Source organism: Vombatus ursinus, unplaced genomic scaffold (assembly GCF_900497805.2).
Source record: "Vombatus ursinus unplaced genomic scaffold, bare-nosed wombat genome assembly UNPS02014867.1, whole genome shotgun sequence".
Taxonomy (NCBI): domain Eukaryota; kingdom Metazoa; phylum Chordata; class Mammalia; order Diprotodontia; family Vombatidae; genus Vombatus; species Vombatus ursinus.
In genome coordinates this window covers 3,640,213-3,659,794 of record NW_020954645.1, presented here as the reverse complement: position 1 = coordinate 3,659,794, position 19,582 = coordinate 3,640,213, and the positions used below count along the sequence as shown (strand labels likewise).

The following is a 19,582-nucleotide window of genomic DNA, read 5'->3' as shown; positions in this document are numbered from 1 at the left end:
GGTCAGACCATGTGTTCTTCTTCCTTCTCCCCCTCAGTAACTCCAGTGACTTGCTATCACCTCCAGGGTCAAATACAGAGTGCGCTGTTTGGTGTTCAAAGCCCTTCATAAATTCTTCCTACCTTTCTAGTCTTATACCTTACTCCCTGCCTGGGGAATACTTTTTTTTTTTTTTTTTTTTTTTGTTTGGGAGGGAGCAGTTGGGATTAAGTGACTTGCCCAGGGTCATACAGCTAGTAAGTGTCAAGTGTTTGGTCTGATGCTGGATTTGAACTCAGGTCCTCCTGACTACTATCCACTGTGCCACCTAGCTGCCCTGGGGGAAGTACTCTTTGATCCAACAACAGTGGCCTTCTTGCTGTTCGTTGAACAAGACTCTCCATCCCTTGGCTCTGGGCAAATCTGTGGCTCTCCCTCATGGCTTGAAATGTTCTTCTTCCTCATTTCCATCTACTGGCTTCCCTGGCTTCCGTTAAATATCAAATGAAATTCTACCTAAAAGCAACCCAACCCCTCTTAATTCCAGGGCATTCCTTTTAATTATTTCCTAATTTTCCTGTGTATAGTTTATTTGTACGTATTTGTTTGCTTGTCTACCCCATTTGATTGTGAGCTCCTTGAGGGTGGCAGGGACTGTCTTTTCTCTCTTTGGTATTCCCAGCTCTTAGCCCCATGCCTGACATAGTAAGTGTTTCATAAATGCTTTGTGACTGGCTTTTGGGGAGTTCACATGTCTTGTTATAGCCGAATTGACTGTAATAGCACATGTTGGATGACCATTATGGAATTTCTGTATTTCAGAGTTGGAATGGATTTCAGCTGCTGTCTAGTTCATTCTGAAAAAGAATTCATATTTGATGTATCTGATAAGTCGATACTCAAATTTTGATTGCAGACCTCTAGTGAAGGAATCCATGACTTCCTAAAGCAATTCATTCCAGTTTTGGCAACTCGAATCTTTTTTTTTTTTTTTTTTTTTGTTGGTGAGGCAGTTGGGGTTAAGTGACCTGCCCAGAGTCACACAGCTAGTAAGTGTTATGTGTCTGAGGCTGTATTTGAACTCAGGTCCTCCTGATTCCAGGGCCAGAACTCTATGCACTGCGCTACCTAGCTGCCCGGACTGGCAATTCAAATCTTAGGAAGATGTTTCTTTCTATCAGGACTACATTTGTTTCTTTGCAATTCTTTCTTTCTTTCTTTCTTTCTTTCTTTCTTTCTTTCTTTCTTTCCTTCCTTCCTTCCTTCCTTCCTTCCTTCCTTCCTTCCTTCCTTTCCTTCCTTCCTTCCTTCCTTCCTTCTTTCCTTTCATTTTTTTGATGAGGCAGTTTGGGGTTAAATGACTTGCCCAGAGTCACACAGCTAGTAAGTATCAAGTGTCTGAGGCAGGATTTGAACCCGGGTCCTGCTGACTAGATAGAGCTGGAGCTCTATCCACTACGCACCTAGCTGCCCTGCCCCTCTTTCCAATTTTTTTTGTCTATAGTTTTTAGCAGTTCTGCCCTCTTGGGGTTAACAAAATAAATTTAATCCTGATCTTCCTTCGTGTTATAGTTATTCAAATATAGCTTCTGTCATATTTTCTCTATGCTAAGCAAGCATCCCAATTCTGTGGTATCATAAACCTAGAGCTGGAAAGTACCTTGGAGGCCTTCCTGTCCAAACTCTCATTTTATGGATCAGAGATAGGTCTAGGGGGTGTTGTGACTTGTCCAAGGTTATCCAAATAATAGGTGTCCCAGGATGGCTGGGGAGAGCTGGTAGTGCAGTAGGGAGGGTTCTGGCTTTTTGCCTTTATTATTACCTTTTCTAGGTATTCATTAACTATCTCCTGAATAAAATGTTCTCATATTTTTCAAGGAACCAAAGTCCTTCACTGACTTAGAGTTCGTAGACTTTAATCCATTTCTTTTTTTTTGAAAATTGGGAATTTGCCCTTCTCTATTCCATTTATTCTCCAGGTTCTTTGTGAAAATCACTTTGAAATGTTAGAGATGTTCCAGAGAGGATTTCTGTGGCAGGTGGGAGGTGTTGGACTGGATATTTGACCTTCAAGGGTCATTTTAGCTCTAGTGAGCTCCAGTGTCAAAGCTGTAGCTAGTAGCAAAATCCTCTTTAAAGGAAGGAAAGGAAAGCTTTATAGAAACCAGTGATTAAGTCATTGATCTCTGAATCCATAACAGTTATGCATAGGAACCACTCACTCACTCATTCATATATTGCTATATGACAGGTCTGATTCTGTACTCAATCTTCATACATATGACTTGTTTTTCAACTACATTGCATACTTTTTGAGGGGAGAGATATATTCATATTTTATCCTTCATTATCTCCCAATGTACCTAGCCCAATACTATCCTTACATTGCCATTTAATATATCTTGTTGATTAACCTGACAGTCGATTGATTTATTTATTACTTTTTGTTGAGGCAGTCAGGGTTAAGTGACTTTCCCAGGGTCACACAGCTAGTAAGTGTCAAGTGTCTGAGGCTGGATTTGAACTCAGGTCCTCCTGACTCCAAAGCAGGAGCTCTATCCACTGTACCACCTAGCTGCCCTAGTTGATTTATTTCAAATGAATATGTGGTATTGTAGAAGGCATATGACAAATGGTAGGATTTTAAATAAGTGGTAGAATTTTAATGATATAATTTAGTTATTGGTAGAGTTATTCCTTCCGTACTTTGGAAATCTGTACCACATAAATGATTGCAAGAGCTCATTAGCCTGGGTACTTTTTTCTACTGGTATAGAGTCATATCTTCTCATTACATATTATTCTTTTTTATGTCTTTTAATAGGTTGTCACATAGAGGATCTAGCCAACAAATTGTAGGCTTTCATGTTTTGTGAATACTAGTATAGTACTTGTCCCTTATTTTCAATATATGATCAGCTCATTTCCTTTTCTGATCAAATGTGGCCTTGATATGATATCTTTGTATTGATTATTTGTATCTTTGTGTTGTATTTTACTAAATTAAAAAAAAAATTTCTACTTTTTGTATGTTCTTTCTTTGCTTGACATAAGTCCATACAATTCTCTAATATGTTTTGAAGTATTCTTCATATTTGTCATTCTGCTTTGCAGAGTGTTAACTCAATTACATTTGTATATCATCATCTGTTCAGCCATTCTGTAATCATTAGGCACATGATTTGTTCCTGGCTATTGGTTATTACATAAACATTTTGGTACGTATGGGGCCTTGCACATAATAGGCACTTAATAAGTGTTTGTAAAGTATTTTTAAAAATTTCTTTATGTTATTAACCTTTTGGAGGCATAAGTCTAATAGTGAGATCATTGAGTAGCTCATATAACATAATTCTTAATTGTTTTTCAAAAGTCAGACCAGTTCACAATGTGATTAATGGCAAAATTGTGTGTCTTTTCTTACATCCCCTCTAATTTATTTTCTTGTTTGAGGCAATGAGGGTTAAGTGACTTGCTCAAGGTCACACAGCTAGCTAGTAAGGGTCTGAGGCTGGATTTGATCTCCTGACTCCAGGGCTGGTACTCTATCCACTGTACCACCTAGTTTTTCCATTGGTTTGCATAAAAAAAAACCCATCTGATTATATATCCTTTGCTTATCTTCTGGGAAATGGTTCTTACATCATATAGTTCTGTTAATTCACTATAGATTTTTATATTTTTATTAGATGTTTGATACAAAGATTTTTCTCCATTCATATATTTTCTTCTAGCTGTTAAATTTTATATAACTGAAATGGTCTGTTTCATCTTCCATAAACTACCATCTCTTTTCTGGTTATGAATTCTTTCCTTATCACAGCTATGAAATATTGTTTTCTCTCTGATGCTTTGTTCTCATTTTTTATGGTGTGATTTTATTGTAAATCATTTGTCAATTTGGATTTTATTGTGGTTATCAATCTGTTAAATATTTGTTAAATACCAACTAAGTACCAGAGACTGTGCTAAGTTCTGGAGATATGAAAAGAGGCAAAAGAAAGCTCCTGTCCTCATGGAACTTCCAATCTAATGGGCGAGACATTGTGCAAAAATACATATATACAAAGCTATGTAGAGTATAGGAAATAACAGAGGAGAAAGTATTGGAAATAGGAGGAGGTAGGGCTTTTTGGAGAAGGTAGGATTTTAGTTGGTACTTAAAGGAAGTCAAGAGGTCAGTAGTCTGAGGGGAGTCAGGAGAGCATTCCTGCCCTGTGAGACAGTGAAGGTGGAAGGCCTGGAGCCGAGAGATGGAGTGCCTTGTTTGTAGTAGATGGTTTAAGTTTTTTTTTTCTTTTTGATGAGGCAATTGAGATTAAGTGACTTGCCCAGGGACACACAGCTAGTAAGTGTCAAGTGTCTGAGGCCGCATTTGAATTCAGATCCTCTTTACTCCAAGGCTGGAGCTCTATCTACTCTACCACCTAACTGCCACGATGTTTTTTTTTTTTTAATTGTTAATTGTTAATTTTAGTTTTTTCCCACTTCAATCATTTTTCAGTCGTGTCCAACTCTTCATGACATGATGTTGTCTTTTCATCCTCTAGGAAAAATCAGTTAACGTGAATTTTATCCTGTTTCTTTTCTCTTCAGTTTATGTCTCTTCATCCTTTATCTCACTTGTATCCCAACACAGAAATGTGGGCATTAAGTTGTGTTCCTTTTTTACTGTTTTATAGTATCGTTTATTATAAACCCGTTACTTTTTTGAACTAAGACAGAGCAAAAATAATTTCGTATTGATTTAGCTCATATTGTTAGGTCACTCCAGTCATGTTTGACTCTTTGTGACTTCGTTTGGGGTTTTCTTGGCAAAGATACTAGAATGATTTGCTATTTCCTTCTCCAGCTCATTTTATAGTTCAGGAACCTGAGGTTTAAGTGACTTGCCCACAGCTAGTAAGTGTCTGAGCCTGGATTTGAACTCATGAAAATGAGTCTTCCTGATCACAAGCCCAGTGCTCTATTCATTTTGCCACCTAGCTGTCCAGTTTTTATTTATTTAGTGCTTAAAAGTTGAAAGTTACTTAGCTTTCCAATCATATGTAAAGATAGTTTTTAATATTCACTTTTATAAAATTTTGAGTTCCAGTTTTTTTTTTCCCCTCCCTCCTCATCTGCTTCCCCAAGATGGCAAGCAATCTGATATAGGCTTATTAACTATATTACCACATTAGTCATATTGTGAAAGAAGAATCAGAACAAATGGAAATAACCACTAGAAAGGAAAAAAAAAAGAAAATAGTCTGCTTCGACCTGCATTCAGACTCCATAGTTCTTTCTCTGGATGTGGATAGCATTTTCCATCATGAGTTAAGTTGATGTTATAAACCTACTTTCCACCAAACTGCTTTCCATTGTTCCCAGAAATTCTTGTTGAATCTTGTTCTTTCTTCTGCTATTTACCAAACACAAGGCTTACTTTTGGGTTCTATTTTCCCATCTATTATTTTTTGTTGCTCTCATCTGTTTTATGACTAAGTTTTGTCTGCTTATATTTGAGATTATGATTGTTTATTTTTTCTCTTCATCAAATGCTAATTTTTTTCCTTTTTTTAAGTCATTACTAGGTTTGTTTTGCTTTTACCAGTCTGATTTCTAGCATTCTTTCGCCTTTTGTCTAGTCCAAGTGTAGATTCTTTCAATCTAATATTGTTCTCTTTAGATTTTATTCTCATATTTTTGATCTCATTTTTGTATCTGAATCTTTAGACCTTTTTCAGCTTGCTCACTGCTTTGAAGAGATTAAGCATCATCAATTCTAAATTATCTTGTCTCCTGGTTGTATTTTAAAATTTTTCTTTGAGACTACTCTAAATTTCTGTACTGATTTCTATCCTTATTTCCTGCTTGAATTATCTTTTTGCCCTTTTAAGATTGTTAAGAGGTGTATTAGGCAGGTTGTGCTCATTGTTATTGCAATATTTGTCCTGTCTTCTGGTGTTATTGCATTGCTTTATTTTACTTTGGTAAATTTTGGTCTTGGATTCTGATTTTTCACTAATTGACTTTTCTTTTGCCCTTGTATTTATAAATTATGGTAAGTGTGGTATGATGAACATGGCTTGAAGACAGCTAGTTGTAGAGTGGATAGAGCACTGGTGCTAAGGTCAGGAAGACCTGGGTTCGAATTTGGCCTGAATCACTTACTCGGCTGTGTGAACCTGGGCAAATCACTAAACTTCTGTCTTTTAACGTCTGTAACAGTTTCCTCATCTGTAAAATGATGATAATAATAGCACTTCCCTTGCATGGTTATTGTGAGGATCAAATGAGATAGTATTTGTAAAAATTGCTTAGCATAGTGCCTGGCACATAGTAGGCATTATATAGATGTTTATTCTTTTCCAGCCTCCCTCTCTTTAAAGTTGTATTCAGTTGATGGAATGTAGGAATCAAGATGCTTAGGTCAGGAAATTGAATCACCACAGGGCTCGTGGCCTTAGTAGTGTTCCAGTGGTTTGCTTACTTTTTGGGTTGTGTCCTAATGCAATTTGGTTTGTCAGCATATCTAATAGCAATAATGTGTATGAGAATTGTGTGTCTTAAGATTATGTGGGCTGCTGGTAGTTAAAAGTTCTCAGTAGAAAGTATAAGATGGTAGGAATATTGTGCATCAGTTTCCTGTGGTTGCAATCTTGCCAACTTTGATGGATTTTCATAACAAGTTTTCTTAAAAATAACGGTATTCATGCTGTTGGTGGAACTATGAAATAATCTAAACCTTCTTGGAAACAATTTTCAATTGTGGAGGAAAAGTTAGGGCAGCTCGGTGGTGCAGTGGATAGAGCACCGGCCCTGGATTCAGGAGGACCTGAGTTCAAATTCAGCCTCAGAGACATAACACTTACTAGCTGTGTGACCCTGGGCCAGTCACTTAACCCCATTGCCTAGCCAAAAAAAAAAAAGCCACCAAAAGTCATAACTTTTGACCCAGAAATGCCAACGATGGGCCTGTATAAAGCTATATATCTAAAAACAACTACGTAACACCTACATATGTACATACCTCCATACAATTTATACAGTGCTACAAAGGAGTCAAAGACCAAGAAGAGGCCAACATCTACCAAAATATTCATAGTATTCCTTGTGGTAGCAAATAACTAGAAACAAAGTAGTTTCTTTTCAGTTGGAGAATAGCAGAATAAATTGTATTATTTTATAATGGAATATTATTTGAGCTGTAAGGAAGGTTAACGTATGAGGAATTCAGAGAACCATGGGACAATTCATATGAACTGATATAAAGTGAGGCTGAATTTGGAAAACAGTATAAAAAGTGACCACAATAATAAAAGCTAAAAGACCACTCAAATGAAGCCAAATAGTGTGTAATTGTCATGGCCAGTCTTGTCCCTGAAGAATTGGAGAATTGTATCTCTGCTTCTGTTGGGGATGTTGATAGATGGGTACCCGCAGAGGTGTAATGGTAAATATATTATCTCATACAGTCATTTTGCTTAACTATTTTTCTTTGTTTTAAGCGATGACACATTGGGTTTGTGAAGGAAGTATATTAGGAAATGACTGATGCAAGAACAAAAGGCATCAGTATCACAGTCCTCCCCCCAATACTGATGATTTCTTCTCTCTTAACAGATAAGAAGTCTACAGAGAAATCGAAAAGACATTAAATAAGAATATCTACTTATCAGGTATGATCTACTGTTACTAGTAGGAAAAAAAAACAGTGAAACTTAGTTTCTCTCTGACAGTGGAATTAATTGACATGTGGGTAGACAGTTCAAGAGGAAATCTGACAGAAGGTCCATTTGTTGGGAGAGCAAGGAAGGAAGGGGAGAATCTCTCTTCTCCTGTTCAAGACGTGTGGGTGTTGTCTAACCATGTGGTAACCTGGGCCCACACGTCCAGTGCAGTCTTTCCTTTCCAATGCAGCTGCTCGAGCACTGCCTCCAGCAGTTTAGCAAGTAGTGTCTAGTTGCAGAAAAGCTGTGTTACTCTAAGAATGTGCCAGAGGAAAAGGAAGGTCCAGTGGTAGCCCTCACTTTTAGCCAGGACCTTCCCACAAGTGAGCTCCTTACCCTTCAGTATTTGAAGAGGCCGATACTCACTGGATTTAGTGTTTGTAACTTCTTAAACCTTGAAATATACATGTTAACAAAGCCATTAGTGAACAAGATTAGGAATTATTATGTCTAGACCCGAATGAAAAGGTAATTACATAGCCTTGCAGAGAAGGGACCAGGATCCAGGACCAAAATGATGTTGTCTTTTCATCCTCTAGGAAAAATCAGTTAACGTGAATTTTATCCTGTTTCTTTTCTCTTCAGTTTATGTCTCTTCATCCTTTATCTCACTTGTATCCCAACACAGAAATGTGGGCATTAAGTTGTGTTCCTTTTTTACTGTTTTATAGTATCGTTTATTATAAACCCGTTACTTTTTTGAACTAAGATAGAGGAAAAATAATTTCGTATTGATTTAGCTCATATTGTTAGGTCACTCCAGTCATGTTTGACTCTTTGTGACTTCGTTTGGGGTTTTCTTGGCAAAGATACTAGAATGATTTGCTATTTCCTTCTCCAGCTCATTTTATAGTTCAGGAACCTGAGGTAAACAGGGTTAAATTAGGTTTAAGTGACTTGCCCACAGCTAGTAAGTGTCTGAGCCTGGATTTGAACTCATGAAAATGAGTCTTCCTGATCACAAGCCCAGTGCTCTATTCATTTTGCCACCTAGCTGTCCAGTTTTTATTTATTTAGTGCTTAAAAGTTACTTAGCACTTTATTTATTTGATATTTATATATTTGATCTTAACAACCACTTTGAGAGATGAATGTGGTAAGAACATTCTTTGTTTCTGTTTACTTAAATGTAATTTTTTGGGTCTGGATTTGTGATTTCATTGGTGTGGGTCACTCCTGGTGTGGAAACTCCCTCTACCACCACAAATTGGCAGTTCACTGTTAGCTTCCATTCTTAGAGAGTTGCCTGAAACACTGACAGGTTGTGACTTGCCTTTGATTATAAACTAGTATATATCAGAATAAGATTTAAACTCAGGTCTTCCTGACTCTAAGGATGGCACATTACTATCCACTGTACCATGATGCCTCTCCTAAGTGTGTACTTCAATGCACATGTGTATATGTGTGGTATATATGTATATACATATGCACATATATCTGTAATATAAAAGAATATGCTAGTAGATTTTACATAGTGAGAGAAATCTTTAACCATCTTCCACTTAGAGAAATACTTGAAACTTTTTATAAAGTGAATAAAGAGTGTGGCCTCAGAGCCAGGATACAGGCTTTGTGACCCTGGTCAAGTCACTTAGGCTCTCTTTTGATCTAAGCGAGTCTCTTAGACTCTTGAGTTACAGAGAAAATATTGATCTGCTAATTAATAGAGGGAGTTTCCTTCTGTGGGAGTTTATATCAATGAAATCATAGCTCTATTTCTTATATTGCCCTAATGTATCAAAAAAATATTTCATACACTAGGAGAACTTGGGTTTGTTTTTTAACTGGAAGTTAAAAATAGGAAAGGAGAAGAAAAATCACTAAAGTGTCCATAGTTAAGAGGTTCAGGGTTGATAGTCTCACTTGGCTCTTTAAATTAGTCTCTGGTTGTTATCTAAAATATAGATATGATGCTTGTTCCTGGATCTTCTCCCCCCCACCCCCCCTTCCCAGTTTTGAACAACTTATTTCTGCAACAAGGTGAAGAGATTGCGGGTTGATTGACCCAAATCCAACTAGTTCAAATCTGGCAGTTATTCCCTCATCCCACAAGGCATAGACTGTTGACTCATATGGCATATAGCCAAAGTGCACAAGAAAGACCATATTAGGAAGTTTTCATTTTGAAAAAGGCAAGGGAGAAAAAATGGAAAACTTCTAAGTAGTGGTTAATATGCTAGGCCTCATACAGATTACATGAGACTTACTTAAATCCTGCCTTTGTAAGCCTACACAATTCTATGTTGTATTTACTTAATTATGGGGTGGTAAGTTAGTAGATATTGGGTCTGTTTTTTAACAATTATAAATAATGGTTTTGTTTCTATATCATTTTTTTTCTATTTTTCTTTTTTCTTTTAATAGTATTAGATTTTTTTCAATTACATAGAAAGATAGTTTTTTCAACATGCATTTTTAATGTACTTTTGAGTTCCAAATTCTCTTTCCCTCGGCGCCCCCCTCCGCTTTTGCCAAGAGGGCAGGCAATCTGATACAGGTTATGTATGTATCATCTTCATTTTTGAATATATTCCCTGGAATTCTTCTCTCCCCCATGTGCCCCATATAATCCTTTGTAACAAAAGATAAAAAACAAAGAGGAGAGAAAACATTTTAGCAAAGCTAATCAGCACATAAATTGAATCTGATGTCATACACTATATTACCTTCCTAAGGTCCTGCACTTCTACAGAGAAAGGAGGCAAAGGCATTTTCTCTTCTTTTCTTTGGGTCCAAGCTTGATCGCTAAAATTACATGATACTCAATTTTCTTTCTTTTTTTTTTCCCTTTCTTTCCCCAGTTTCTTCTTTGTAGTCACTGTGTATATTGTTTTACTGGTTCTGCTTACTTCAACTCTGCCCTCATTCATATATGTCTCCCCATAGTTCTCTATATTCTCCATATTTAGCCTTTCTTGTGGTGTAGTTATATTCCACTCCATTCATTTACCATTATACATGTTGCCATTTCCTAATAGATGGGTATTTATGTTGTTTTCTGTTCTTGCTACCACAAGAAGTAATGATGTAAATATTTTGGTGTATTACGGGACTTTTATTTTTGTTTTGGACTTCCTTGGGGTATACACCTATCAGTGAATTTCTGAATCAGAGGATATAGATATTGTATTTACTTTTTAATTCCAAATTACTTTCCTGAATGGATAAGACTAATCCACAGCTTCGCTAGCAGACACTAGTGTTTCTTTCTCTGTGCAAGTCCCTTCAACATTGACTGTTTCTTTTGTTGTCTTTGTCAGTTTGTTTGGTGGAGTTGTTAATTTTAATGAAAATTATAGTAGATTGTCATGGCAGGCTTACATTTTAACAGGGCCGAATGTGAGTCCTTATTAACTGATAACCAAAAAAAGAGGATACTCTTCATCAGATTTCAAGTTCAAAGACAAACGATTTCCATAATGTCAGGGGAGAACACCATAATCCTATTTTGGAATTCCTTTGGCATAACATACTCTAAATTTGGCCCACTGACATGCAAACAGTATGACCTCTGATTTGGACCCTGGATTGGTTGAAACTAGCCCCTTAGAAGCAATTAGACACAGTAGATACTTTTATTTTACTTTGTGTCTCTTTTCATCTTAAGAATGAAATACTCCCCAAGAGTACCCTCAGTCTCCTGGATTGAACATTCAGAAAGAATGGTAAGAGATGATTGCATATCCCTTGAAGAACCAGGGTTGAACTTTTATGTTGTTGTTGTTGTTAAGTCATTTCAGTCACGTCCAACTCTTTGTGACTCCACGTAAGGTTTTCTTGGCAAAGATACTGGAATGGTTTGCCATTTCCTTCTTCAGTTCATTCTTTTTTTTTTTTTTTTTTTTTGGGCAATTGGGGTTAAGTGACTTGCCCAGGGTCACACAGCTAGTAAGTGTCAAAGTTTGGTCTGAAGTTGGATTTGAACTCAGGTCCTCCTGACACTTCAGGGCTGGTGCTCTATCCACTGTGCCACCTAGCTGCCCCTGTTCAGTTCATTCTACAGATGAGGAAACTAAGGCAAACAGGATTAAGTGACTTGCTCCCAGGGTCACACTAATAAGTGTCTGAGGCCAGATTTGTTAATTAATTTATTTTGATTTATCAACAATCATTTCCATAAGCTTTTGAGTTTTAAATTTTTCTTCCCCTTCTTCCCCACCTCCCTCCCCAAAGTGGCACTCATGTAAGGAATAATTAGAACCAATAGAAGGAACCACAAGAAAGAGGAAACAAAACAAAACAGAAGAAAATAAAGAGCAAATAGTGTGCTTTGATCTGCATTCAAACTCCATGGTTCTTTCTTTGGATGTGGATAGTATTTTCCATCATGAGACTTTTGGAGATGTCTTAGGTCCTTGCATTGCTGAGAAAGGCTAAGTCTATCAAAGTTAGTCATCATACAGCATGGCTATTACCGTGTACAACATTCTCCTGGTTCTGCTGAGGCCAGATTTGAACTCTGGAAGATGAGTCTTCCTGACTTGAGGCCCAGCCCTCAATCCACTGTGCCACCTAGCTGTTCCTGAATCTCTATACGGTGTCTCCCCTATAAAATGAGTAAAAAAAAAATATCTTTTGCAGGTGGTCAGATTTCCCATCTTTTTCCTTTGGCTAGTATGTGAAGATGCTTGCCTCATTTATCTCAAGCTGGTATTGTTGGAATTTTGGGAAAATGATCATTCCTTTTCTTTGATTGTGCTCTATGATTTTACCTTACTTTAATTTCCCCATTTTTCCAGTTCCAACTCAGTTACTATGTAATCTGCACTACTTCATGACAGTTTGTGTTTTTGTTTTGTTTTGTGGGCACAGTATTGTTTTCATATATTCTCTGTTCTGTCACTTCCGGGTGCATGTCTAACAAAGTGTGAAGGATGAGCATTCAAATGGCCTAGCTTTGTAACCTATAAGTATTAGAAGGCTGGTAAATTCATTATTTTTCCTTCCTGTCATAGTCAAGTGGTTTTTAAAAGCATATATGAAATTTTAAGCTTAGAGAAACTGCAGTCTCTCAGAAGGGCTCTTTAGTTTGTTGCTCACATCCAGTGTCTTCTCTACCACCCCATTATCTTTGGGTTACATTAGGCATGTAGATAAAATGAATTTCTTATCCTCTGAGTCTTGAAATTTAAGACATCCTTTCAGTAGAGAACTTCTTTTAATCACTTAACACATCACTTTTTTTTTTAAGTTTAGGATTTATTTTAATTTTGTCATAATTTCTACTTTAATACTAATCATAGTATTTTAATTAATATCCAGTTTAGTAGTTAGAGACTCTTAAAGGTTTCTAAAGTTGTTCTCTTTTACCTTGTCTTGAATTGATCCAAGAAAAAATGAATGACTAGGGAACAGTTTGGACTTATTCAGGGAGTTACTTGGTCTTGATTGGTTTCATTTGTTTTGGAGTTCTCTGTTTTCATGGGGGAGAAAAGTGTTGCATGATCTTTGGTAATTTGTTGACTAAGTTTTCCCTTAACAGTAAAGGAAATGAGATACATAAGAGCCTTACAGAAATAATTTTAAAAAGGAAGTAACATTAAACACCATTTAAAACAGTTCACTTACTGTTTTATTTACTATTTACTGTTTATTTACTATTTATATACATTCATAAAATATAACATCTTTCGAGTCCCTTCTTCATAGTCATTGACTTTTTGTCAAGATCATAGGTATGATCATATCATAGCTATTTTTACTTTGTCTCCTGATCCTTTTCATTCTGCTTTTTTCTCATAATTGTCCATATTGTTTATAAATAGTAATTACATGAATTTATATCAATTAATAAATAAATATAAAATAAATACAAATAAATATAATTATATTAGTTTTACATTCCCTAATTGTTGTACATTTAGATTATTTATATAATTTTTTATATGTATGTTTAATGTTTCCATGAAGATATTTGAACAGATAGCTATTATTTTAAAAGGTAGCGTTAATCCAAAAAAACTCTTACCATGACCAGATGGAACTTTAGTAATTGTATGGAAAGAATTGGTGGCAAGTCAGATTTTTCAACCACAAACTGCAGAAGATATCAACATTAACATCTATGAATGAGGAATATGTTTTAGTTATTGCCCTAGGACTTTGTTCATAGATAATGGTTTAGTGAGAAGTTGTCCTTGAGCTTAGTGATTGTGCTAAATCAGTGACCTCTTGACCATAGTGGTAACTTCCAAGTAGGAAAAAGATGTGTGGAGAATCCACTTTGTATTTAATTGGAACATCAGCTCCTATTCTAGCTAGTATTCCCTTTACAGAATACAGTCATTGTGTTCCTTTAGTATTATGTGTTTTAGTCATAGTTCCAATTAAAATGATTATTTGTTTAGAGAACGGATATGTAAGTACAATGGTTATTGGCCTACAGTGGTCCCTCCCTTCCTCCCTTCTTCTGGACTTCCTGCTTGTATTTATGAAGATGAAAATTGGGACCTAGTTATTAATTAATTGAAGAAGGAAAAGAGATGTCAGAAAATTGAGTTTTTGCTATGTTATAGGTATGATTCTGGACATCAGAAAAGTATTCTTATCCCCCTGTGTTGAAAAGATTTTTTTTTTCATACTCTTCCTGAAGGAAAGTTAAACCTGAAGTGTGACTCAGTAGTTTTCATCACAGAGAATGATTGTTGGTTTCACATTCCATCAAGAGAAGGCTAAGCTATGGATTTTTCTAGAACTGAAAAGATTATAGATTAAGATCACAAGTTACTTGAACTTGACTCTGATAGTGTGATTAAGGAATGAAGTTCCTTGAGGTCAGGACCTGTTTTGGCTTTCTTTGTACTTCCAGCACAGCACATGGCACATAGCCCTGTCTCCATTTCTCACCAGGCTGTACTGTGGACTTATCTTCCTTGCCCTAATGCAGGATTCTTTCATCCCCTCCCATTCTTACCACTAAACTTTTCAGCTTCCCTTTTAATGTGTTATTTGTTCCCATGAGAACGGAAACTCCAAAAAAAAGAGAGAAAAGAATGGAAACTCCTTGAGGACAGGGACTGTATTTCTCCTCCCAGTGTTTAACATAGTGCCTAAAGCATAGTAAATGCTGACTATTAAATCCTTGCTGACTGACTGAACTCATCAAGAGATAATCTTCCAAATAATTTTTTATTTTGGTCATAGGTAATGCATGATGACCATTTACTGTGGAGTATAGTATACTATAGTCCAGTGATGTCTAAGGTCTAATAGAAATGGGGGCAATTTAATTCCTTTATAAAGATCCTTGCAGGCTGAATGTTGACTTCAACATCTATTAATGTTGTCTATGATCTATTATATTTTTATTTATTTTTTCAAGTATTAACATGTTAACTGTTTACATTCCTACATTGAAAGATGATATTTGTAACTCATAAGACCTTTCTCATTATTAGGGTAGCTAGAAGGAGTATATATAGACAGAGAGCATATGGAGGGATGTTATCTAAAAAATTAAGGGGTGAGAGAGGAAAGTACTAGGAAAAAGAGAAAGGGAGAAGTAGAATGGGGTAAATTATCTCACATAAAAGAGGCAAGAAAAAGCTTTTACAGTGGAGGGGAAGAGGGGGGAGGTGAGAGGGAATGAGTGAACCTTACTCTCATCAGAATTGGCTTAAAAAGGGAGTAACATACACACTCAGTTGGGTATAGAAATCTATCTTATCCTGCAAAGTAGGAGGCAAGGGAATAAGAGAAGTAAGAGTGATAGGAGGGAGGGCAGATAGAGGAAAGGGACAAGGTGAAAGGAGAGAATAGAATAAACAGGGGGCAGAAGAGAATGTAGGGAAATATAGTTAGTCTTTCACAACATGACTATTATGGAAGTGTTTTGCATGACTATACAGGTATAACCTATATTGAATTGCTTGCTTTCTCAGTGAGGGGGGGTGGGGAGGGAGAAAGGGAGAAAATTTGGAACTCAGAGTTTTAAAAACGAATGTTAAAAATTGCTTTTTACATGTAACTGGGGGAAAGATAAAATACCAAATTTAAAAAAAGTATTTAAGTATCTCAGGTTCAGTAATATTAGTCATTTTCTTAGTGAGCTTGTAGGCTCTTCCTAACTGGTCACAAACCTATCTTTCCAGAGTGATTTCACAATATAATCCTTAATGAACTCTCTTCCAATTAGGCCTATTTCCTCTTCCTTGTACCTGACATATATTACCCATGCTTGGAATGTACTCCCTTCTCACCTTTACCTCTTAGAATTTCCTGGCATCTTTCAAAATTTAGCTCAAATGTTAAGCCTTTAACAAGAGCTTTCCTGATTATTTCCTCTGCATTTACTTTGTGTAAGTTTCATATTGACTGCTTTGTGCACACAGTATCTTTCCCCTAGTCAAATAGAAACTCATTGAGGGCAAAGACCTTTCTTTTTATGTTTTCATCTTGGGCACTTGCATATAATAAACACTTAATAAATGTTTATTGGATAAATGAATGAGTACTATTTATTTTTCAGAGTAGCTAAATATACTAGAATCTGTCTTTACTTGGTGTGTCATTAGTTGATAGCATACCACTGTCTGCTAATAAAATCTTACTTATCTATTCTGAGGCTATAATGAAGATTCAAAAGTTGCTACTCACTTTCTAGGGAAGAATTCTATAGGGCGAGGTTATTTATTTTTTTTTTTTGCAAGGCAATTGGGGTTAAGTGGCGTGCCCAAGGTCACACAGCTAATAAACGTCAAGTGTCTGAAACTCAGGTCCTCCTGACTCCAGGGCTGGTGCTCTATCTACTGTGCCATCTAGCTGCCTCTAAAATTAGGTATTTTTTGGGGGTGGGGGGAGGGGGTGAGGCAATTGAGGTTAAGTGACTTGCTCAGGGTCACACAGCTAGTAAGTGTTAAGTGTCTGAGGCTGTATTTGAACTCATGTCCTCCTAACTCCAGGGCCAGCGCTCTACCCACTGCACCACCTAGCTGCCCCTGGACCAGTTTTTAAAGCAGGATTATTCTTTTAAACCCATTTAACAGATGCATCATACATTTCTAGCAGCTGGTTACATCCATTGTCTCTTGTTCTTAGGTTTTGTGACAGTTCTTTCTTCCTTCTGGCATGAAATTTTTCTGTACGTGTAGCTTTATGTCAAAAAAAAAAATCATTTGTGTGTTTCTCTAGTAAGCCAGGATTTTTTTTTTTTTAAATAGCAAGACCAATTTCAAAATAACAAACAGCAGAAGCATGGAGAGATTTACATGATCTGATGCAGAATGAAGTAAGCAGAACCAGGAAAATGACTATAATAATATACAATGAATATAACACTAAAACAGAAAGGCAGTGACAAAAACAATTGAACCTGCATTGGCCCCAAAGAAGAGATGTAAGAATTATATGTACTTCACTCCTTCAAAAAAGTTAGAGGTCTCTGTAATGTCAGACTTTTTTTCATGCTTTGGTTGGTTTTGTGGAGTTTTTTTTCCTTTTCTTTGAAGCTTTTTATTTCTGATAGATTCTTTGATAGGGTGAAGGCATATTGGGAAAACAAAGCGATATCAAAGCAAAAGACAAAAGTAATAAAACAAAGTAAAATAATAAGTAATAATTAAAACAAAAACAAGTAATAAAAGTGTATTTTAAAAACCCAATATGCAGCATGCATTTACCAGCCCAACTGATTTTAAATATATTTGCCACTGCCACTTGATAATAAAATTTTTATCAATACTCTTTTGATGTCAGGGGATTGTTGGTATCTTTAAGAGAGGGAGAGACATCCTTCCAAGAAATTAATAAGAAATATAACCAAGTTTTATCAGATTCACTGACCTTTTTGACAATAGACAGTGATTTAAATTAATTATTAAATTACTAAATTTTTAAATGAATATAAATACATTAAATTAAATAAGTTTATTAATAAATGAATAAATATTAATTTTAGTAGTTTGAGAAGATCAAGTGCCAATTTCCAAAAAACTGCTTAACGTGGAGTTCTTTTTTATTAGAATATTTGGTTTAATGGGAGCCACTTTAAACAGCCCACATTACTGTGAAAGTAGAGTAGATGGTGGCCACTGCTGCTTGCTTGGTTTTTGTTTGTAAAAACCTCTGGATTTTGCTTTGGAGTAACTTGTCTCCCTTTGCACTGGCCATCTTAGTGCCAGAATTTCTAGGAGTTATATTTGAGATTTTGATACTGTAGCAAGTACCAAGAGCAGGCTGCTGGTGAGTTGGAACAACCATTGCTTTGACTGTCCTTTGTGTATTATATTGGAAAAAAAAGATGGTTCCAGTCTGTGATCCAAGACTGGTCCTAGCTAGGGTTGGAGGTCTTTTAAGACCTCTGCTGAGTTCTGGAATGACATTGACAAAAGGCTCTCCATTAAAGGTTCCTGCTCTGGGAGGGGCCAGAAGGGTCAGATAGGGGCAGCTAGGTGGCACAGTGGATAGAGCACCAGCCCTGAAGTCAGGAGGACCTGAGTTCAAATCTGGCCTCAGACCAAACACTTGACACTTACTAGCTGTGTGACCCTGGGCAAGTCACTTAACCCCAATTGCCTTAAAAAGAAAAAAAAAAAAGAAGTGTCAGATAGATGGTACAAAAACCAGTGTGAGCTGAGGGGACCAAGGTAAAAGGTGGTACTGATATCAGAATGGAATGTAGGAACCAGTGCCTGAAACTGAAGTTTGAGAGACTAGAGGAAACTCTTTTGGGGGTCAGACTGAAGGTTTCTATTCCCAGGTAGTGATGAACCTGCACAAAGCTTATACAGTTTGCTTCACACAGTTTCCTGTGCGTGTGTTATGTATTTTTATGCCTAGTCTTGTACATTGGTTCCTGCTTTCTAGCATCACTTAAGTTAATTAAAGCTAGGCAGCTGTTGATAATCAGCCTCAGCATAGTGATACAGGAGCAGGTAGATGGTAGAATGGATAGAATGCTGGGCCTGGAGTTTACAAGACCTGAGTTCAAATATGACCACAGACACTAGTTACATGACATTGGGCAAGTCACTTAATCTCTCTTTGCCTCAGTTTTCTCACCTGTGAAATGGAGATGCTAATAGCACCCACCCCTCAGGCTTGCTGTGAGGATTAAATGAGATAATAATTGTGAAGAACTTAGCACAATGCCTGGCACATAGTAATCGCTACCAAAATGTTAGCTATTATTCTTATTTTTATTCTTAACAACAGGACATAGAGTGGTGGACAGTAAGATTTATAAAGTTCAACTTAATATTAGATGCATTCTGATATAATGTATAATAAATAGATACTCTGTTAGTGACTATGAATATAGACTTTACTGAGGGCAGTGACATATCCATAAGCTTTTTTGTGTAGCAAATTTGACTGAAATTTACTAGAAATTAGAGATATGTCCATTTGTAAACCCTAATCAGTTGCCATTTTAAGATAGTAGCCTAAACTACAAACATTAAAGTACATTTTGACTCCTGTTAGCTGTGTACCACATTTTTTTAGTCAGTTCTTTCAAAACATTTAAATGTAAAATGATGTGTTGTTGAGTTAAAATAGGTAAGAACAGATCATAGGAAGTGGAGACGGAGAATGAGAGGACCTTGTCCCTTTTCTTTCTTTCTTTCTTTTTCCTTTTTTCTTTCTTTCTTTTTTTGGTGAGGCAGTAAGGGTTAAGTGACTTGCCCGTAGTCACACAGCTAGTGAGTGTGATGTTTCTGAGGACGGATTTGAACTCAGGTCCTCCTGAGTCCAGGATCAGTGCTGTATCCTGGGCAGCTGCCCACCTTGTCCCTTTTCTTAAGGGACATCTAATTTGAATGACAGTCATAAAAACAGTATCTTCTTTGAAACTGGTTAAATACTTCAGATAGTAGCTACAATAAAACACATACACAGTATGCAAATTTGCTTTGTGTGAGTACGAAACTTTTTCCTCTTCTTTCTTAACA

General features: G+C 36.5%; 1 protein-coding gene across 8 annotated transcripts in view; it reads left to right on the top strand.

Annotated features, from left to right (window-relative positions):
• Positions 1 to 19,582, top strand: part of MAP4 (microtubule associated protein 4) — a 252,228-nt gene that overhangs the window by 62,212 nt on the left and 170,434 nt on the right. For all 8 annotated transcript variants that reach the window (XM_027842119.1, XM_027842124.1, XM_027842122.1 and 5 more), the window contains exon 3: positions 7,585 to 7,640. The gene's annotated coding sequence lies outside the window, so the exon portion shown is untranslated. The remainder of the gene's footprint in view (positions 1 to 7,584; positions 7,641 to 19,582) is intronic.